Source organism: Ursus arctos, unplaced genomic scaffold (assembly GCF_023065955.2).
Source record: "Ursus arctos isolate Adak ecotype North America unplaced genomic scaffold, UrsArc2.0 scaffold_23, whole genome shotgun sequence".
NCBI classification, from domain to species: Eukaryota; Metazoa; Chordata; class Mammalia; order Carnivora; family Ursidae; genus Ursus; species Ursus arctos.
The window spans coordinates 20,255,564-20,276,780 of NW_026622908.1; the positions used below are offsets into that span (position 1 = coordinate 20,255,564).

Here is a 21,217-nt window from a genome sequence, read left to right on the forward strand (position 1 = left end):
TATCTATCTTGAGATATCACTAAAATAATTTATTGCTGGGGAAACAAAACCTTTTGTCTCAAAATATATTTCTTCCCGACAGCTGTGGTATTTCAGGGAAAGCACCAGAGCTATGATGGTCTGGACTGCAATCAACCGTTCTTAATAGGAAATTTTACAGACTTTTAATAAGATATCCTCAAATAATTTATGGGGAGAGGTTTTGAAGTGAAGAGGCATTGTTTGGCAATATGTTCTTCCTCTAATCTCAGGAAATTTAAATAAAAGAGTGCTCATTTCCTCTGAACTCAGCAGTTCTCCTTTAAAAAAAAAAAAGATTAAGAAAAACACCTGCTAAGACAGTCCTAAAACGCGGGTTACTTGCTTCAAACAAAACTGTGCTAAAACAAACAAATAAACACATACTTCAGTACTGCTAAGGACTTCTCTTGAAGACTTGCTGGTCTATTACAGGTTAAGAATTTCCACAAGCAAATCCACAAGGCCAGGGTCATTTGAAAATCAGCAGAGAAGTGTCTCCTGTTTACTAAATGCAGAGAGTAATCCCTAGGTCACCCTGCTCCCTTGGACTAATGGTTCCGGTCTCATGGCCCCTATATCGTGGCCTATATCGTGGCCCCCGAACCCAGCTGTGTTTGGTTTGGTTTGGTTTGGTTTGGTGTTACCTTGACGCTACTCTTAATTCTTCCCATTAAAGTCATACATTACATTCATCTTCTTTGATTTTCCACCACTTTGTTGGTTTTGTTTGATTGGTTGATTTTGGCTCAAAATTTTGTTGTTTTCCTACTTAAAAATGGAAGTTTGAACTCTCTTTACCTGTCATTATAATGGTAATTTCATCATCTTAGGATATGCCAACATTCAGTCCATTTGGTTCCTACATGGAGTAGGAGATGGATGTCTCCTGGGCTTTAGTGTACACACAAATCACTTGGGTATCTTGTTAAAAAGTTAGTTCTGCAAACTCGTGGTCACCAGAGGGGAGGCAGGTAGGGGGATGGCTGAAATAGGTGAAAGGAATTAAGAGTATACATATCTCGATGATCACTGAGTAATGTATAATTGTTGACTCCCTATATTATACACCTGAAACTAATATAACACTCTGTGTTAGTTATACTGGAATTTAAATAAATAAAACGTAGTTCTGACCTAGTGTGTCTCAAGTGGGGCATCTCTAACGAGCCCCCAGATGATGTCAATACAACTGAACCCTCAATCCACACTTTAAGTAGCAAGAACTAGATGATATCAAAGCTCACTTCCAACTTTAATGGCATATGCTGGGGGGTCCGGTGGGGTTCCTGTGGGGTCACTGAAGAGTCTATGAAATGCCCCAAAATCCTGATCAGAAAATTTTTAAAAATTTGAAAGCCGCATATATTGCCCTTCTTCAAGAAATTCAACCAGGAGAATAAAAGTAACCTAACACTAGCTGATTAGCAGCAAGTATGATGTTGAATGTATCTTTGTCTTGGGTCAAAAGAAAATTATTTTATTCATTCTCATGCTACTTTTCTCTCTTCCCCTCTCTCTTCTCTTCCGATAACCTTGACCTCTCTCACACACACACATTCAGTTGGGTGGCTCCTGTACTTACATAAATTTTGCTTTCATTCACCAACCATCATCCAGAACCCCACAGCTGTACTGTTAAAAGAAAGAAGATACCAAGATATGCCTCTGGTAAGATGCATACAAATTTACTCAAAGCCTAGTTGTATTCTCAGGGAAGGATGGGAGGAAATGTGGATTCATCATATATGCTCCTAAGATATCCTGAGGCTTTAGTCACTAATCCAGGGGACTTCTTTCTCCAGTACCAGCTCATTCCTGTATCATTCATACTGTATATGTAGCTAGAGATGGACGATTCTTAAACTTTCAGCCAAGATATAAATCAAAACTCACTCCAAACTTAAAAAGTCATTGCCTAGCTTAGAATCTATTGTTGTGGACTGGATTTCATGGATTTTTCTTCTTTTCTCTTTAGAGGAAGAGATACACTAATCTAGACAGGTGGAAAACTGGCATCTCTGTTTTCTCTGTTTTTGTTTTCTGTATTTTTAAAAATTATAGATCAAGGGAGCTGGCTTCAATTTTCCACTTCACTTTGAACATGAATACCCAAATTAATGAAAGAAAAGACTTCAAGAACAGTCATGTTATATTGGATAAATGTAAGCGGAAACAATTTTTAAATCATTCAAGAAATCACTTTTTGTAAAATTTCCAAAGTATTTGTGTATGATAGGCCTGAGGTCAGATCGTTTGAACTATTCAGAGACCAAAACAACTAAATTCATAGGCTTTCAGACATAAATTCAAAGGCTTTCAGCAAACGGACAAAGCAAACAAACAAAACGATAGAGGATAGGGCAAGGGACAAGGAAGGGAAGAGCAGGATAGAACTGAAACAACTGTCTCTCCCTGGGAAGGTTTCTCTTTGGAGAACATTTAGAGCTGTGAGGGAGGAGGGGAATATCAGCTTAGCCAGTATAACCTATCCAAGGGATCAACAGTAGAGCAAATGATGCAGGAGGATGACCTCAGTTCCAGTTATTTACTGCTGTGTAACAAGCTATCCTGAAACTCAGTGGCTTAAGACAATAGCTCTTCTTATTGTATCTTGTAATTTTGTGGGTTAGACTTTTGAGAAATGCTTGACTATTCCATGTGGTGTACAGAAGTCACTTGGGGGTATTCGTCCAGTGGATGGTCTTATCTGTAGGATCCAAGATGGCTTCCCTCCCAGGTACGGTGACTGATAGGGATGGCTGAAATGCTAGGCTCAGCTGGGATTTTCAACCAGAATGACTTCACGAGGTTTCTCCAGCGTGGCAGCTTGAGGGGGTCAGACTTCTTACAAGAGCCAGTGTCCCAGTGAACAAGGTGGAATCTGCATGGCCTTTTATGACCCGGTTTGGAGGTCACACATATCACTTCTCTATACTCTTTTAGTTGAAGCAGTCATAAGCCTGCCTACTTTCAAAGGAAGGGAACATAAACCCTAACTCTTAAAGGCAGAACTGTCAAAGAATTTGTGACCACTTTAAAAACCGCTACACCCTACATGAAATACTTCTAGAAATGGTAGAAATCAGTATTTAACTACCAGCTACTGTAGTGAATGGAAACTTAAGCAAATGCGCCTTTTCTCCATGCAGGTATAAAAGGCTGCATTTGAAATGAAACCCTCATCTCCTTATTCACATTATATTCAGATGTATGAAGTCAATCTTCTAAAACTTTATTATTCATTTTGGGAATAACCCAGTTACTTTTTTTTTTTTTAAGATTTTATTTTGGGGGCTCCTGGGTGGCTCAGTTGGGTAAACATCTGCCTTTGGCTTAGGTCAAGATCCAGGGTCCTTGGATCGAGCCCGACTTCGGGCTCCTTGCTTGGCGGGTAACCTGGTTCTCCCTCTCCCTCTGCCTGCCACTCCCCCTGCTTGTTCTCTCTCTCTCTGTCAAATAGAAAAATAAAATTTTATTTAAAAATATTTTATTTTTAAGTAATCTCTACACCCAGCATGGGGTTTGAACTCAAAACCCCAAGATCAAGAGTCACAGCACTACCGAATGAGCGAGCCAGGTGCCCCATCAGTTACTAGTTTTTACATTACCCACTACTGATATTGTATTCTATTGCCGCTTACTTTGTAAAGCACGCAGATATTGGTAACCATTGTCAACTACAAGACAATAAATTGTAGCTCTTGCTAATAACATACACTGTCAGTGAACTATAAGGTATTTTTCACATTAGGATTTTTACTCAATTCTCCTGAAAAATAGACAATAAATGGTTTGCAAAGTCTTTTTTTTTTAATTGAAGTATCGTTGACACACCGTGTTACATTAATTTCAGGTGTACAACATAGTGATTCAATAAGTCTATTCATTATGATACAATCTTTCTATATCTATGAATTCAATATTTCATGGGGACACAAATTATTATTGTTAGTAATGTGAAAATTAATAAAAGGAAACCTTGTTTAAAATGGGAGGCTGACAGGGGGAGCTCTCACACCCCACCATTCGTCATCAGCCGCAGACCCCACCGGGAGAGAGAAACTGTGCCCTTGAAGAAAGTCTCTCCTCCCCCACCGTCTGTAGTCCAGCCACTGAAAGGCCGGCACATCTCAGCCAATGAAAAGCCCTTATACTTTGAACTCCCCCTTTACTCCAATAGACTCTTTGTTTATAACAGCCCCGCCCCTTTTCCTCTATAAAAGAGCGGTCCTCACCTCCGTTCTGCGGGCTTAAGCTATGATTTTGCCGTCGCTTGCTTTTCTGGGACTGCGGTTTTCTGCTATTCCCAAATAAACCCATTTTTGCTAGTGAAGTAACTGGCAGTTTTATTTTTTAAGGTTAACAGAATGGTAGTCATTGTGTGTTTGGTAGCTTTGTGCCAGATACTGTTTTAGATCATTGACCTACGGTTTCCAAACTCCGGCCCACAAATGTGTAAGTAGGCTATTAAAGTGTTATCAGTACTAGTAACTAGTAAAATAAATAAAATCCAGGGAAGGTTTTTTTTTAATGAAAGGGAATGACATAAAATGATATGTGGAACTTTTTGTAAACCACTCATTATCTCGTATTGCTTTTCTCTGTTCTGGCAACAGCTGGGATTTGCACGCAGTTAAAAAAAAAATGAAATTGGCAAGAATGTGAAAAACCAAGGGCCTGGCGCACACTGACTTATCAGAGAAAGTGGCACCCTCACACCGTCTTAAAAGTATGTCGTAAGCCCCTGATTCTCATGGGTGACGTATTCCTAAACAACCTCTCTTTTTATTTGTAAGTCAATGAAATATAAATATATTTGGGGAATGACTGGTAATGGGTACTGGTGATGGTTTCACAAACTTTGGGGGCAACCCTCCCAACTGAGCTGTATATTTTAAAAAGGTGAATTTTATGGTACGTGCGTTGTATTTTAACAAAAATGTAATTATACTACTATAAATGTATGATCCTTATAGAAAAATTAGGGAAAGGAATATTATTAACGACTGAAAACCTTAAAAAATACTTTAATTAGCAAGTGGAGTTACTGTATACAAGATGTGGTAGAGCTTTAACTGATTTATATTTTCTATCATTGTGTTGACAGCCACAGTGGGGTATTAAATTCTGCAGGAGGCAAGATGAATAGTGAGTTAATCTTTGCCACTTGTCCCCACTTACTATCACCACACCAGCCACACTCCCTAATCTGCTCATTAAAATGTCATGGAAAGAATGTGACCCAACCTTTTCAGCCTGGCTCTAACAAGACTTCGAAGGCTACCAAATCAATATGTAAACTCACTCACTCCATTTGATCAACTATTCAAAGTAAGTTTTACTTTGTAACTCATTTGAAACCAAAGCACCAAAAAACTCCCACCAAACTGAAAATTGCTACTTACAGTTGCTAGGGTTTTCTTGTTTGTTTAATACAGACGGCTTCTTTTTGTTGTTGTTGGTTTTATCCCTTATTCAGGCTCATACTATATTAAAAACACAGTTTTTATTTGACCCTTTTTTCTGAGATGCTTGCCAATAACTAGTACTCAGCGGGTATGACAGTGGTACTAAAGTACTGAGATATTACACACAAAATGCCCTTTAAATTCCAGACATAAATTGGTAAAGAAAAGTTCTTGCATGAAGTTACCAAATAGTAGGGTTGTAGCTGTAATTCAATAGTCCCCACCATATTCTACTGCAATAAAAATATTGTCCCAGATTTTTGCCCCTGGAATCAATATATGACAGATTTGCCTCTGAAAACAGCTGTGGTCTGGTAGGACACAGAGAGAGTAGGTCAAAGTCCTAGCAGAGCAGCAAAAAGAGTGTCAACAAACACCTCCCTCTGAGTTGTGGGGTGCAAGACACTCGAGCAGTGAAGTCATCTAGCGCGCGCTCCCCTCGACAGTGCCCGCTCTCCTGGGCTTCTCAGGCCCCTGTTGGCCCCGAGCGTCCTTGTGACGCCTGCAGCCCTCTGATGTGGTGCGTCTCTCCACTCAAGCTGTCCCCTCTGACCATGCCCTCTGCTCCCAAATTAGTCCTCCCGTATCTCTCCATCAAAGCTCCTCTTTCCATCCCGACCTCTCTCCATAAATGTTAGAAAAACGATATGGAATATTTACAAGATGATTCTTTGAAAACTGCACAGCTCTCTAGAAAAGGCCTTTGTTATTATCACTCAGTATGGTGTATTTGCATGTTAACAGAGGCTGCTTGTGGTGATGTTGTGGCCCAAGGTAATGGTGGAATGGTAAGTGAGATAGAGGTTTTGGGGAGGTCGAGGTTTCCCACCCATCCATCCAGACATTACATCATATGGCCACTATCTACTCTGCGGTATTATTAAACGTATAAGGCTTCTGAATTTCTGAATAGTTAGAGGCTGAATCTTGCATCTTTAATGCTGAATTGCTTATTATTGTATGTTCACGATCCATGTGACTGAGAAAATGTGGATCACTCACTTCAGTGAGTTTCTGTGTTTATCAGAAGCTTAGCATTACACCAGGAGGTTCATTGTCCCATTCATCTGACCCTTTAAATTGCCTGTCCCACCAGGCACCACACCCTAGCTCTTCCTAAAACGAACCCACAAACAGCAGATGCCTCCGGGACCCTCACGAGCACCTTTCCCCAGATTCTGTCGTCACCGTGTTATTTCTCTACGGTCTCAGATCCCTGGCTGCACACCCTTCCTTCACCCTGACTCCCCCTTCTGTTTGAAGACACATCACATTCCCTTCGGGCTTTTTGAACTTCAGATTCTCACCAGATTCTAGACTCTGGTCCCTCTCCCAGTTTTGGTATCCCACTTAGTTTCAGAGGAGGACCTCCACCTGCACAGAATCTGACGGCCCAGCTCAGTGTCCCAGCAAAGGGGTGGTAGAATTCACACCTCCACACTAGTAATTGCTATATAAGGTAATCCTTTGTTATCCAATGGCTTACTTAGATTCAATTTTGCTGAGACAACTTGAGAAAATGATTCTTTTATTTTGTAAGACTACGAATCTCATTTAGCCAACCTTACTTAGATGATGCTAGAAACAGGACGTATTCTTGTGTGTCTTAAAGAGAATGTATATCCCACAGCGTGGTATTCTATGCCTTACATTTCACTTCAGGAGCCATACTGCCATGTGCCGTCAAAGGCTGCTGTGCATATAGCAGTAGAAATGAAGAATACCCAAGATTTTTTTTTTTTTACAAATATAAGATACCTTCTGATGCTTCATAAACTAAGATTAATTTGGACAAGTTAAACATCGCCCAAAACATTGTTCTTTAAAAAGGAAGGACATTGCTATTGGCACCGCACATTACATGTGTGCAGTTGCTGTGGATCCATTTAAGGGCATGACACGAAGGCTGGACCTGTAGACTTTTTTTTTTTTTTTTTAAGATTTTATTTGTTTATTTGACAGAGAGAGAGACAGCCAGCGAGAGAGGGAACACAAGCAGGGGGAGTGGGAGAGGAAGAAGCAGGCTCCCAGCAGAGGAGCCTGATGTGGGGCTCGATCCCAGAATGCCGGGATCACGCCCTGAGCCGAAGGCAGATGCTTACCGACTGAGCCACCCAGGCGCCCCGATCTACGTCCTTTCTATTTCCAAGTGGTAAGCGTGGTAGATTAGCCCTCGGCGTCCATCCACCCTCCTTGTAGGAGTGTTCTTAGATGGCAGAGGCTGGAAAGCTGAAGAGAAGGACACTTCTTAGAGTCACTTGAAGCTAGATGTATTGTTTCCTAGGGTTGCCATTACAAATTGCCACAAATTAGATGGGTTAAAACAGTGGAAATGTATATCTCACAGTTCTGGAAGCCGGAAGTCCAAAACCAAGGTGTTGGCAAGGCTGTGTTCCCTTGAGGCTTAGGGCAGAACCCCTCTTCCGGCTTCCGGTGGCTCCAGGCGTTCCTCGGTTTGTGGCCGCGTCACTTGCTCCCATCTCTGTCTTCATCTTCTCATGGCCTTCTCTTCTCTGTGTCTCTTACAAGGACACTTGTCATTGGATTTCCAGTCCCTCCAGATAATCCAGGATAATCTCATCTTGAGATTCTTAACATAATGATTTCGGCAAAAACCCTTTTTTCCAAATAATGTCACAGCCTCAGGTTCTGGGTGGACATATCTTTGGGGGAGCCACCATTCAATCCATTACGCCGGAGTTTCTGGATGTGAACTAGGTTATGTCCATTCGATGTACCGTGTAGAAGTTGGAATGCAGAAGTGAGGAGGGGGCCATCTCTCCACTTCCTTGGGTGCAGCTGTTGGTAGTCATAGTTATGAAGATCTTGGGATTTACTGCAGCAAGTTAGGAGGGGACAGCCTTTGAATGTGTGCAGATCAAGGGCAGTTCCTGTGCAGTGGTTTCCTGATCTCTAGCATGTAGCTAGAACCCTGTGTTCTCGAGGGCAGCAAGAAGGAAGGTGATTCCCACCTGCCCAGCTGGGGCAGAGGTAACAGTATTCCTGGTGGGTCAGCTCTTTGGGGGTTGTTCTGGGAGTAATTCTGGGTGTCCAACCTACAACCTTATATTAAATTGCTTTCTGTTTCAAGTATCAACTTAGGCAACTAAACCCTGCCAGTTCATTCCTGTTTTGCCAATACATTCCTATAAATTTTTTGAAAAGAAAATACTATCATTCAAAATGGTATCACTTAATTGAGCCCCATACTATCTCTTACGTCTGGCTCGTGGTGACTAGACCACAGTCATTTGGACAGAGAAGCGCGAGGCATTTTTTTTTAGGGCAGTGAACTAGTCTGTCTGATATGGTACTGGTGAACAACTGATACAATACATTTGCCAAAACCCATAGAACTTCACGGCACAAAAAGTGAACCCTAATGTATGCAAAATTTTAAAAACTCATTTAGGGGGCTAGGGGATTCTCCTGGAGAATCTGACAAAATTATCAACTCCATTACGATTGTATGAGACAAACTTGCTGAAGGAATGGGGGAGGAACTTGCTGAGCCCAGTAACTTTGGAAATGAGGAGTCTGTAAGATCAAAGGCCAAAAGGCCTTTTTTAAAAAAAAATCACTTAAAATTCCCTTTTGAGTGATTATTTTCCTTCTTCATTCTTACCTGGGACATTCTGTATAGAAGATATAAGAGAATCCTGGCCTTTTCTTATAAATAACCTGCATATTCTCAAAAAGGCGAAATTTGTTCTAAGCTAATGCAAAAGATATCAAGTGGTGGCCCCAGGGCCTGATTCCGCCCACAGACACATTTTGTTTAGTCTGCACAGTGTTTTAAGAGTACTGGAATTAGTTGTTTATATTTAAAAATCTCAAGATTACATATAAAAAATATGGATTTCCGGCTTTTGAAAAAAAATCAGAAGCTCTAGCAAGACTAAGCCCATATCTGCATCTGGCAATGTGCATGGAGGCAATGGGCTGCAGCTAAGAAGACGGCTTCTTTACAGAGACCTGTTCTCCAATTTGCCATGGTCTTCACCACCCACTTACGTTACCTTGTAATTTAAGATGCCGCCGGGACACCAGAGTTTGCAACTCCTGAGATGATGGAGAGACTCGGGGCAACCCTCTGAAATCCTGTGAACAGGATGAAGCTCGTCCTTTCGGCCAACCTCCTTGCCCCTTTCCACACCTTTCCCCATCTGTCAGCCTCGCTTTACCCCTATTTCCCAAGTCTTCCCAGCTTGCTTCCTGTTTTCCCAGAGAAAATTAACCTGACCATGTGTGACTCAGCATGGCGTCCTATGCATTTGCAGAGAAGAGAATCTAGAAAAGTCCGTTTTTAACGGAAAGCAGTTTGTCTTTGATGGCACTGTTCTAGGCACCAGGAGGCACATACTTGGCCAAAGCCTTTACATCACTATTTTACCCATTCAGACAATAGGTCTTGAGACAGTCCATTAAAGCTTGAGAGGTATGTCAGTTAGCACTGAGATTCTTTTGTTTGTTGTTTTCAATGTGAACATAGTAGCAGTGACACATGCTAGCTAGTGAGTCTGGAGTGTTGGAAACTACTCATTAAATTTATTGGTTCTTTGATGTCCGGCTCATGGCAAACTCTCATGGTTATTTTGCCAAAGAAGTCAAAGTCATCAAGTCAAACACATCAAGTTGTGTTTTTTAATGGGGATTGATACACTTTTATGAAAGGGACTTTGTGGAATTTTAAAAGGACGTCCATTTCCCTTCTTCCTAAGTACAGTAACCTTGCCGTGGCCCCTTGAGGCGGCTCAACACCAGCGTGAGTCTGCTGCTCTTTTGTGAATTTCACAACCCATCCCAGAGAATGTTCTGACTTTTTCACCTAAATATCAAAAACTTTCAGTTAGCCAAGAGAAGGAAACATCATTATCAAAAGCCTTTCTCATTCTCGATTCTATGGAAACCACTGACCATATATAGGAAAAATAGCAGGCAGCCGAAGTTGAGATTGGGGCATTCATCTTTCCTTTGCGATAAAAAGTTAGGCTGGTGACTCGGGACCTCGCTACACGCTTCATTGGCAGAAATGCTCTGTTTCTGCTTGAAAGCGTGGGCACTTCAGAAGTGCCTCCCCTCGCCAGGATGAGTAAAAACAAGATCATTTTCCCTGATAGCTGCTGAATTGAAGTGAAGGATTATTTATTTAAACTTTTGAAGCATGAAGCAAAATGCCGCCAGTGTCCGTCCCAGAAACCATAAGTCAGAGGGAAGAGTTTACGAAGCGTTGGGTCAGCAGGATGATTCCCACTTTCTCGCGTAAGCCACACACACACACACACACACACACACACACACACACACACACACACAAAAACACACGCATGCAGCAGCAGCCTCCGAACCCCTATTAAAAAAGCAATAGTTTCAGCTCCTTAGTTTCTACTACTGCACAATCCTATTACCTCCTCTTTCCTCACAAAAATACGTTTTGAATTACTCCACTGCTGATAGGTGATGAAAAGCTCTTTTATTACTTGTTAACAGTCATTGTTATTACCCAGAACAGCGCGTCTGAAGCCTCTGCAATCCCCACCTCCCATCCTGCTGCCAGCCCCAAGTAACGCCTTGGGTTTGCCAAACCCCATCACCTTAGCCCCTCGTTGCTCCTGTGAGTTGCACGCGTTCCTTAAACCTGGCTGTGGCTCCCCGCATTCAGACCTCCTGCCCTGGGGCCTCCAAACACCTTCTCTCCAGAGCTGCTCCAGACAAGACAAATGTGGAAGGTGAAGTTTAACAACTGCCCTGTTAACTAGTCCTTTTACTTTCATCTAAGCACAAGCCCTTCCCCCAGATCCCAGAAGCCTCCTGAGGCTTGCAACTTTTCTGATTTTCTGTTATACTCCAAGATGTATGGCCCTACTTCCTATCTCTCATTTTAAGATGAGGCTCTGTGTTTCCTATTGTCGATCTAACAAATTACCACAAATTTAGTGGCTTCAAACACAGAAAATTTTTTCTCTTACCATTCTGGTAGACAAAAAAAAAAAGCCTTATGGAGCTAAAAATCAGCGTCAGCCAGTCCAGTTTTTTCTGGAGGCTCCAGAAGAAGGATCTATTACTTCTCTTTTCCAGCTTCTGGAAAATAATAATATTGTTATTATTTGTGTCTAGATAGTATGTTTTCTTTTTAAATTTAGATGTTCCAAGAATACAGTGCTTCATCAAAGTAGTGACTCTTTCAGGGGAAAAATCATCGGGAGTCTCGTGAGCTGCTTTAAAATGGGTGGTTCTCTAAATATCCAATTTTTTTGATATTTGAATCTACAAAGTTTTTTAGTGTTTTTTGGTTTTTGTTTTGTTTTTTTTTTTTTTACATTCAAAGAAGTCCTATTCCCCATAGTTCTCAGATTATGGTTTCTAAATACCATTTTGCTCCAGAATGACTCAGAGCTCCTTGAATAAATAGTTGATGCCAGGAGTAGGGGGGGGAGAGCTACTAGATGAGCTGGAAACATTTCAGATAAAAGCTAGAAAAGACTCCTGAAGTTATCAAGGGCCATTTGCCAAAGCTCCCACTGGCCAATAATCACTGGCCAATAATTGTAAATATATCAAATGTATATAAATCCATGAGTTTTAGCTGATATGTAAAAGGTATCTCCCTTGTCATCTTTAGAGGATGCTAGGGAATCAACTTACTATTTTAAAATCTGGTAAAGGAAAGAATCAGACATTTGTCCTTCTTTTCTTATACGGGCTGCATCCCAGGATAATCACATAGTTGAACAGAGAGAGTTTGTTTCTCTTTGCAGGACGATTTTAGCTGATAAATAATGAAGGAATTCTGGAATTAAGAAAATCAAGGTAACCTCTAGGGAATTAGTGGATCGTGCAGCCCCAATGAATTAATGGATCTATGTAATGATGACCCATGGTTGCTAATATCACAAAAACTAAATAACCGAGTATAAATGCCTGCTGATAGAACACACTCATGAACCACTACTTATAAAACATCCTGCCAAAATGAATCTAATCAAAACTCTAGATCTAATAACCAATTCACAGGAAATGGAAAAACAAAAGAAACTCATTAAATAATAATAGGTTAGGTACACTTTGTAAAATCTACATGCGAGATACGCTATAAAACTAAAATCACAAGAAAAAAGCACTGGGTGTTATACGCAACTAATGAATCATCGAACTTTACATCGGAAACCGGGGATGTACTGTATGGTGACTAACATAATATAATAAAAAATCATTAAAATGGAAAATAAAATCACAAGAAAAAAAAAAGATGGGATGGGTTGTGAAATTCACAAAAGAGCGGGGAACCCTGTAAATTATGCCTGTAAATAAATTGCCATGTCAGTCAATCACAAGGTATGGAATCTGGTTGCATCTTTATTCAAGCAAACTACAAAAATCAAACAATAATAAGGGAAGCTTGAATTCTGACTAGATATTTGATGATGTTAAAGAATTAGCATTAGTATTTAAGGTGTGATCAGTTTAAAAAAGAAGTTCTCATTTACAGCTGTATACTGAACTATTTATAGTCAAATGACAAATAGGATTTGCTTCGAAATAATCTGGAGTGGAGTGAGGATCAATGGATGAAACAAGATTGGCCACAAATTAATAACTATTGAAATTGAATGATGAGTGCATAAGAATTCATTGTACTCTTCTCTCCACTTCGGTGTGGGTTTGAATTATTTTCACAATCGCCTTTTGGTTTTTGTGGTAAAATCTTGCTTTTGCTTTTGGCTTTAACCTAACTATATCAATAGCAATAATACTAAACACAGATTATTTAGAGTATTTTATTTTAAATTAAACACAGTCAAATGTCCTTAGCTACAGTTCCTTCGTAGTCCCAAACTCCCCGTGGACTTGTTAGTAGGGAACATACGTTCCAAGTTCAAGCACTGGGGCACTAGCTAGCTATTCTATGCACCTTACATCCTACGTGAATTTTTCTTGAATGTCCCACTGTGTTTAGTTATATATCAAGGCTAGACACAAGATTTAAACATGCTATAAATCCTACCAAGTTCATAGATTGCTCTTATTACCTGTTCTCAAATATCTTGATAATATTCAAGGCTGTAAATCTCAGATTGCTTTCTGCCCTAGTGCACCTTGCCACTGGAGAGAAAATTACAAGCAAGATTTAGCCCATCTCCTAAGGCAGACTTTTCTGGGAAGGAAGGCTGAGAAATGTACACATTTAAAAAAAATAATAGCATGGTTATTGGTCTGTAAGGATCGTCCAGCTAAAGAGTTAGCTTTGTCTCCAGAGCTACATATTCTCAGTAAACCAGATTCAACACCTCGGAGTCATCACCAGTGTGTCCCGTGTGCTCTTTTGGGTGACTGTTTTTGCGTGGCTGCTATGGGCAGGGCATTGTGCTTGGTGCTGAGGATATAGGGCATATACGACACATTCCTGTCCATGAGGAAATCAGGCTGGTGCATGGGAGAGAATGAATATGAATGAACATATCTGGTCAATGCTCTGATGGAAATCGTCAAGTTCTCAGCTTTTGTGTGTCTTCTTTCCCTTCAATTCCCAGTGGACCTTGTCTGAACCATCCTCTGTGACTGTAGATGGCAAGGTCCAAGAGACATTAGAGCTCAATAGTTAAGAGCAGAGACTCGGCTGCCAAACTCCCTGGGCTTGAGTCCTGGCTCCACTACTTCCTAGATGTTTTGGAGGACTTAAATTTCTCTGTGCCTCTGTTTCCTCATCCGTAAGCAGGGGTAATAATGCTGTTGCAAGGATTAAAGAGTTCATGCCTACAGAGGTCTCAGCATAGTACCTGGTATAATAAGGACCTTATTTGCTTAAGTGTCTTACGCAGTGCTTCAGACTCCTGTTTTCCCATCCTTCCGTAGCCCTTCCAGCAGTCACACTTGCTTCCCTTAATCCCACAGAGCACTGCTAATAAATAGCCTCGTGTTTATGAGAACACTGCTAGACCTAGCGTCCCTTAATGACGCCCCTTTCCGGGAAGCCACTTACAGTACCTCTCTCTGCTCAGCCCTCAGTCCGCCGTGGCCTTGCCTCAGCCAGCTCTTAAACCTCTACAGCCTGTCCTCAGCCCCCACCCAAGTCAAGCACCCCGACATCTCTCCCTTGGCCCCAGCAAGCAAAAGCCCTATGTAAATAATAATTTCTATAGAAATGCTCTCTCCTCACAGCAAGACTGTCTTTTACTTGTTGTTCTGCAAAGTAACTCAGCAACTCACTCTGAATTGCTCTACCCCAGGTAGGATTTCCTTTTACTCAAAAGGAACATTATAATTTGCTTTTCTTACAAATAAACAAGCCATCTTCCCTCAAAGAAGAATTCTGCATAGGTATAAAATATTATAAGCACAGAGGATGAATCCAGCATGGAAACCCAAGAAGGCTTCCCGGAAGAGGTGACCTGTAAGCTTTAAATCATCCTTATTTCAATATTCTCCCCCAAATGTCTATTAGGTAATGAATGTGGAGGGGCTCAGAAGAAATATGGCAAAACATAAGCAATGAGTATCTCGGGGGAAGGACTTTGGGTAATTATCTTCTCCTTTATATTCGAATACTTCCCAACTTGCTACAACGCATGTATTACATTTGGCATAAGAGGACAAGATGGTACTTTAAATGTCACATATCTGGTTTTTCCTTTCCATTTCCATTGTGCCCACCATCTCCATGGTCTGTCACTTTTACCTGGACTCTCTCCCCTGCCCTAGACCTAACAGCGGCTTCCTCCTCCTTTCTCCTCAAGCCCTCTTAACTCTGTCAGACTTTCGTGCTTCTTCATAATTCATCCCTCCCTACCCACCTCATCATATTCCCTGCTGCACCCTCTCATCGCCCAAGGATAGAATCCTACCTTTCAGCAGGAAAATGATTGCCTTTTCCCTGTGTCTGAGGGCTCTCAGGAAAATACCTCACAATGGCTAAAAATCCTTTCTTGGGTAGGTGGTAAGAAGTAGAACTGAATACAAGGATGTTGGCATGTTTATCTTCTTTCTAGGAATTGCTGTTGTTTATTTTCGAGAGTCCTAATTGCTGCAATTAATAGCTGCATTTCATGGATGGGGTTAAGTAATTTCCCACGGTCACATGACCCTGAAAGGTATGAGGGCCCAGATTAGGACCCACGTCCGCTGGACGCCAAAGCCGTGCTCTTGTCATGTTCCAACACGCCGCACCCTTGGCAAGGAGAACTCCTCATATTTATGTTCACACATTGACACATTGGCATTGAAACTGAAAAATGGTTTCTAGCCAAGCTCATTCACTCCCATAGCTCTTTTAGCTTATGGCTCCTCATTTTGCTCTTTTTACATTGTACTTTTGCTAATTGTTTCTTACGTATCAATCTTGTCTCCTTAATCAGATCACTGGTTTCGGGAGATGATGGCCATGTGCTAAGCACATACTAAGTACATACTAAGAATTCAGAGACTAAGAACTTCATTTCAGTTGAAATCTTGCTTTATCAAAATAATATCTCAAAGGTTACATAATTCCTAACTAAAAACCTTGAGTAAAAGGATAATTTACCAACTTGGGACATGTTTAATAAATGAAAGAATATCTCTGCGGAGGCCAAGAAGAAGCTAATGTATCCCTTCTTAAGCTATTTATTATATCATCCTTTCTCAGTCTTTCCCAAACATTGAGGGTTCTGCCAGCCGTACAAAGATATACACCTTGTCATTGTAATCTACAAAAGAAAGTACAGGTGGACATAAAAATTTTCTTTTTTTAGGGGTGCCTGGGTGGCTCAGTCGTTAAGCGTCTGCCTTCAGCTCAGGGCGTGATCCCAGAATCCTGGGATCGAGCCCCGCATTGGGCTCCTCCGCTGGGAGCCTGCTTCTTCCTCTCCCACTCCCCCTGCTTGTGTTCCCTCTTTTGCTGGCTGTCTCTATCTCTGTCAAATAAATAAAATCTTTAGAAAAAAATTTTTTTTTCTTTTTTAGATTTAATTTAATTTTTTTGGACAAAAAATTTTAAGTGCTATATATTTACAGAACAATGAGGGCTAGCTGGAGATAGAAAATTACCATTCAAAATGGGTGAAACTAACTCAAACTTGCATTCAAGAAGGAACCTAAAGACATAATTTCATATGCCTAGGATCTGTTTTTACCCACCAAATACCTGGAAAGGGAACAGCACTTGGTAGACTGACCCAAGATATTTCTGTAATGAGGCTTTCTCATGCTGGTTACCAAGTAACTCATAATTTTGAAAACGTCGAACTTCTGTAACTTGTTTATTAGCATTATTTTTGGGGAATAGATTGCATGCTGCCACCAAATATGAAATAAAATTTTCTACCTGGAGAAATATTTTCCTGGTTCCTCTACCCATTCTGCCCCATAAGAGGGAGTGGAATGACAGATGGGCTGTTATTAGCAAATCGTCATCTCCATTAGGACAAATTTCATGAGTGTCTTTTCTTGTAGGGAGTCTCAACTCCTTCAATCTCTGCCCCCTTCCAGCATTTTCCTTTTGGATTGGATCATATTTTCCTGCACTTGTTTTCATTTCCTAGAAGGATTATGCCTCTCCAGGTAGACTCTACGCTCTCCAGGAGTGGTTTTCTTTATATTCTGTAAGCCCCCTTAGCTCTTTGTAGTGGAGAGCTGACATCGGCAGTCAACAAATTAGAGCCTTATTGGATTTTATTCTTTTAGGGAAACAGAAGTGGGGTCATCCCTCTGCTTTGCTCCTTGATTCTTTGGGTTTCTGTAAAACCGCATTTCCAAACACAGCACAGCTGAAATAACAACAGCTCCAGCTTGCCTTTTTACAATACCATATACTTTTCGAAGTGTTTCCATGTCTCTTATCTATTTCTCACCGAAATCCTAGGAGGTACGTGAGCAGATATGGCCCATCTCATTTGATAGATGGTAAAACAGAGGAAGAGGGAGGTTAAGTGACTTGCCCAGACTCTCACCACTCCAGTACATCTGCCAGAATTATCTTTTTAAAAATAAATATAAACATGACATTCCCCTGCATAAAATCATCAACAGGACCCCGGCTGTCTACAGGGTAAAGTGCAAACTCCTTAGCGGGGCATGCAAGTCCCTTCACATCCTGGCCCCGTGCTCCTCACCAGCTTCATCTTCCACTCCTTGGGCGGGCACCCCACACTCCCCAGCCCCCCATGACTGCCCCCCCTCCCACATACATATCGTTAGCACTCAAGACTGCGTGACTTTGGGTATGTGGCTTCTGCCTGGAATGCCTTTTTGGGTTTAAACCTCTCGCTACACCTGAAATCCCTATTCAGGCCCCCACATGTAAGTCCCACGAAACCTCCTTTATAATCTTGCTTCTGGCTTCCTTTCTCTTGGGTAAATTGGTCACTCTTTGCAAGCCACCAGCCCCTACCTGGTTGCTCCCCTTTACCCTGCTCTATTTTTTTTTTCTTTTTTATCTCCATAAAACTTGTTACCTTCTAACGTACTATGTGATTTGCTTATTTATGAAGTCTTCCTATCTGTCTCCCTCTGCTAGAATGTCTGCTCCTCTCAGGCAGGACCTTTGGTGATTTTACTTACCAATCTGTATCCCAAGCAGCCAGGACAGAATCTGACACATGGTAAGTGCACGGGAGATTCAGAAAGCATTAATTAAGGGACCATTGTTCTGACACCGAGGCTGCGGAGTTGAAACACAGTCCCTGGGCTAGGAGAAAGGGAAGTGAACTACAGCATTGCGGGTCAAGGGTGGGGAGTGCAGTGATGGTGATATGTGGGGGGGTGAGATGAGAACACAGATAAGCGGCAGCCAATGTGGCAGGAGCCTGGCAGGTGTAGAAGAAAGCCGCAGACAGGAAAGGCTTAGGCTCCATCCAGTGGGTGATAGAAAAAAAAAGCCTTGACAGCAAAACGCAAGTTCACCAAGTTCAGAAGGAGGTGGGGGAGAATCTTTGCATTTGAGAAATTACAAGTCACTTTTTATAGCTTGGTCTTAGGATGCATATGGGGGTAAGATACAAGGCCAGAGAACTAATAATTGTGTAGGAGAAACGTAGAGCTCTCGAACATAAAAAACTACATCTTTGCCCCAGATTCAAATGCGACTAGGTGGCTTATGCGTCCCAAACAACTATGCTTCAGAACACACTTTTTCTGCAGTGAAAAATTGCCGACGTTATTAATTCCGATGTTAATAGTTTAGAGAGGAAAACAGTCTGGAGTCTGGACATTTCACCCCGATCTCTTGAGACTGTAGAAGAAAATTCTAGAGTACATACCTTGAAATATTAATCCTGCTCATTCATGGAGCTTCTGGATCAGCAGAAATTTGATATGTCTTTCCTTATTAAACCTATTTTTTTTTTTTTGCCCTTTCAGAGTTTGAAAAGTATTTTTGTAGCTAGAGTATATCTAGTTAGAGATGAGTTGTGGTACTTGGCTTAACTTCAGGAGAGTAATATTTTTATTCTTTGAGTGGCTCACTGTTTTAAACCATCTAATAATGTATCAAGCACTGTGCTAGGCCCTTTGCTGCAAAGACTAATAACACAGGGTCATGACTTTTCAGGGGCTCGCAGACTGGTCGGGATAGGCAGACATATACATACAATATAATGTTGTAGAGGTCGATTATGGAAGTTTGCATGGGATACAGAGGGCGGACAAAGAAAAGAGTCCTTTATTTCTCTAGAGAGAGGGTGAGGAGTAAGTGGGCATACAAGGTTTCCCAAAAGAGATGATGCTTGATCAGAGTCTTGAAAGTTAGTGTGTGTTCATCTGTGGACATTGGACAACAGACATTCAAGGTAAATGGAGAAGCATAAGCAAAGGCTCGAGGATATGAAACTGGCTGGTGAATTCAGGAAAGTACAAATAGTTCAATATATCTGAATCTGGGCTCTGTGTGCCTGTGAATGTGTGTGGGCAGTGGGGCATAGGACTCTTTATATGGCATGGTAAGGAGTTGGGATTTCACTCAATAAGCCAGTGTTTCTCAAACTGTGATCCAAGGAACACCTGTCTCAGACTACTGTAGAGCTTCCTCATTAAAATGCAAATCCCTGGGCTCTTAGGATTCCGAATCTCAAGAAAAATGATGGGTGAGGTTGAAAAGACCTCTAGGTGATTCCTATGTACAATAAAGTTTGAGGACTGCTATTATACCCATGTAAATCATTCATTCTCATTGCATATGTTACAATGGGAGACATTCAAAGGTTATAAACAGAGGACAATCAGATCTACTTTTTTTCCCTTAAAGATTGCACTTATTTATTTGACAAAGAGTGAGAGAGCACAAGCAGGGGGAGTGGCAGAGGGAGAGGGAGAAGCAGTCTCCCCGATGACGTGCGGCTCCATCCCAGGACCCTGGGATCGTGACCCAAGCCAAAGGCAGACGCTTAACCGACTAAGCCAGGTGCCCCAATCAGATCTACTTTCACAAAGATTTTTTTTTTTTTTAAGTAGTATCATGAAAGATCCTAAACACAGGTGCTTCCATGGCCTAGGCATGTGGGATCAATGACTCAAGCAGGCCAGGTGTAACAACAGGGAGTAGCAGGCCCGGTGGCAAACGCAGAAGCATAAGCCTTGGCTAAAGGAACAGCCTTTGTGCAGTTTCAGTCAATTGCTGACAAGCAGGAATTTTAACCCAGTGCTGTCAGATTGTTCACTTTTCAAAATAAAGTGGATCATCTATATTTTAATGTAAAATTCCCTAGTGTTTGAATGGCAATGTTGTCAGTAAGGTACTTAGTTAGCTGCAAGGAGTAGAAAGTGATTCTAGATCATATATATATATATATATATATATATATATATATATATATATTTTTTTTTTTTTTTTTTTTTTTTTTTTTTTAAGTAGACTCCATGCCCAGTGTGGAGCCCAACACAGGGCTTGAACTCATGACCCTGAGATAAGGCTTGAGCTGAGATCAAGAGTGGAGCGCTTAACCGACTAAGCCACCCCAGGTATCCTGAGAAAATACATTTTTTGAAAAAGATATTTAGCACAGTAAAGCCACTTTGGAAAATTGTTTGGCAAACATATATATGCCTTGTGTTCCAGCAACCTCTTCCCTAGATATACACCTAACTGAAGTGTGTAGGCATGTTCCCTACATACTAGGATATGTAGACTAGACACATACTAGGATATTCACAGAGCTGTTGAGAGATGGAAATTACTCAAATGCCCATTAACACTAGGAAGGATAATACAGTGTAATATGTTCACGCAATGGCACACTATATATAATGAAAATGAATGATCTAACTCCATGCAGCAATATGGATAAATCTTACAAAAATGTTGAGGAAAAGAAGCCAGAAACTGAAGAGTACATTCTGTGTGATTCCATTTATATTTAACACAAGAACAGGCAAAACTGATCCATGCTGTCTGAGATCAGAATAGTGGTTACCCTTGGGAAGGAGTGTTGTGACTGGAGGGAACACAACAGGATGTTTTGAGGTTCTCAAAATATTGTCTCTTTATCTGGCTCTGGATATATTGGTATATGTTCAGTTTGTGAGCAGTTATTGGGCCATACGTTTATGATATGTGCAGGGGTGTCCCTAGTGTATTTATTTGTTTTAAGTATTTATTTATGTATTTATTTATTTAGAGAGCACAAGCTGGGAGGGGTGGGCACAGGCAGAGGCAGAGGGAGAGATGTGGGGCTTGATCCTACGATCGTAAGTTCATGACCTGAGCTGAAACCAAGAGCTGGAAGCTCAACCAGCTGAGTCACCCAGGCACCACGCCCCCC

The 21,217-nt window shown here is 41.2% G+C and overlaps 1 protein-coding gene across 1 annotated transcript in view; it reads left to right on the forward strand.

Moving 5' to 3' along the window:
• The first annotated feature begins 4,267 nt into the window (after positions 1-4,267).
• Positions 4,268-21,217, forward strand: part of EIF3M (eukaryotic translation initiation factor 3 subunit M) — a 52,143-nt gene continuing 35,193 nt past the window's right edge. Inside the window, exons 1-2 of the mRNA XM_026512163.4 lie at positions 4,268-4,476; positions 4,638-4,750. The gene's annotated coding sequence lies outside the window, so the exon portion shown is untranslated. The remainder of the gene's footprint in view (positions 4,477-4,637; positions 4,751-21,217) is intronic.